This window comes from Leptopilina boulardi, unplaced genomic scaffold, assembly GCF_019393585.1.
Source record: "Leptopilina boulardi isolate dan_hultmark-lab unplaced genomic scaffold, ZJU_Lbou_2.1 LbouV2_324, whole genome shotgun sequence".
Lineage (NCBI taxonomy): Eukaryota > Metazoa > Arthropoda > Insecta > Hymenoptera > Figitidae > Leptopilina > Leptopilina boulardi.
Genome location: NW_026137890.1, coordinates 240,318 through 242,098, shown reverse-complemented (window position 1 = coordinate 242,098; position 1,781 = coordinate 240,318). Strand labels below are relative to the sequence as shown.

Below are 1,781 nucleotides of genomic sequence, written 5' to 3'. Positions count from 1 at the left end.
AAAAGTTAGAAACATTAGGAACTGCAATTATATCTTTCGATGAATTTGATGAAAAAAATATTTCTAAAAATTATTTGGGCGAAAGGTCTTCAGATAATAATTTTAATAGCTGTTGTCACAAAGGGAAAGTAAAGTTAAATATGGTCAATTGTATATAATTGATTCAAATTTAGCTGTAAAAGAAAGATTAAATAACGAATATGATAATAAATGTTTGATGAAATTATTATCGAAAATTGATATTTTACTTAGAGATATTAATCCATATGCTAAAGCATTTAAAATGATGCGAGATTTTGCGATTAAAAAGAAGAACAAGCTAAATCATCAAATAAGAAATATTGAAATGTGGATTAAACGCGACAGGTTATTAGATCAAAACAAGTTTAATGTTCCATCTTGTAATGAAGTAGCAATTGTATTTATTAGCGAAGATGGTGAACCTCCTATTGAACGCGATATATGTATACATCCTAAAGATTCCAAACGTATTCCAATTTCCAGCCTCAGTGCGAATGTTGACCCTATGACTTATCCTATAATGTTTCCTTCAGGTGATCAGGGATGGACTGTAAACAGAAAACAAACTCAAGCATTCGCAATATTATTGCCTTACAATATTACATGTTTCGTTTTTCATATAGAAGAGCATTTAATCCATGTTTAGCATTGGGGAAATTAACTCAGCAATATGTAGTTGATGTCTGGTCGAAAGTAGAGGGCAAGCGTATTGAATATATTCGTTTACAACATAAAAAACTTCGAGCAGAATTGTATTGTGGACTAATGGATTTTATTAATAATAAATCAAATGAAGAGAATGTTAGACCAGGAAAAATGATCATTTTACCTTCAACATTTACTGGAAAAATTTAGCAAAATTGGAATTTTTCCATCGGCCATCACACGCTATAGATTTTCCGTACTCTACATAACCTGGTTGCCATTCAGAATAATAAAATAATATACGTTTGAATTCAGTATAAGTCATATTTTTAATATATTTTAAAAATTTTTTTACAAAAACTGTTTTTCCACAACCAGTTGGACCACAAATCATTGAAGTAAATTGATGTTTCCATCGTGTAGGCATTTTGAATACTGAAAGCATTTTAAAAGGTGATTCTTTTTTTATAACAGAAAATCGTAAAGTACGGTACCTATGTTAAGCTTATTTTTAGGTACCGTACATATGCCAGGCCTAATATGTTTATATGAGTCTGGCCATAACACCGACAATACGCTAATTATTCGGTGTTGCGGGAAACTCGCCTCCTATATGCTAGGTTGAGGCCAGTCGCGCCACGCCGGTCCGGGTTTGCCGCCACCGCCATACCCCCACCACAATCTCTCTCTCTCCCTCTCTTATACCTACATTTTCTTCTTCTTCTCTTCGTGTAGAGTTGAGTGTAGTTTTAAATCATTTTAAAACTATTATTAATAACTGATGTTTAAAAAAAATAGATTAAACTATTTCTGAAGTGGTAGGAATGTTAAGAAAAAGGTAGAATAATAAATTCATACACACAAAATTTTCTTATAAAATATTTAGACATTTTAAAATATTTTATTGAAATGAATATTATACAAATGAAAAATCGTTTCAGAAATTTGAAGCATAAATATAAAAAATGTTAGCAGAAAGTAGAGAAATATTCTTTCAGATTTATTAATTTTCTTTTTTTTTATTTTCTGATTCATCTTCTTCATATAATTTTTCTCTTACCTCTGTACTGACCCAAGTAGCACGATATATCAACCAGATGTCAAGGTGATATCAC

At 30.6% G+C, this 1,781-nt stretch overlaps 1 long non-coding RNA gene across 1 annotated transcript; it reads right to left on the bottom strand.

The window, feature by feature from the left end:
• Positions 1–295: 295 nt before the first annotated feature.
• Positions 296–1,176, bottom strand: LOC127284333 (uncharacterized). Its single transcript, XR_007843468.1, has 3 exons — positions 1,022–1,176; positions 851–936; positions 296–569 (listed from the first exon to the last, which is right to left on the bottom strand). It is a non-coding gene; the product is annotated as an uncharacterized LOC127284333 (long non-coding RNA).
• Positions 1,177–1,781: the final 605 nt, after the last annotated feature.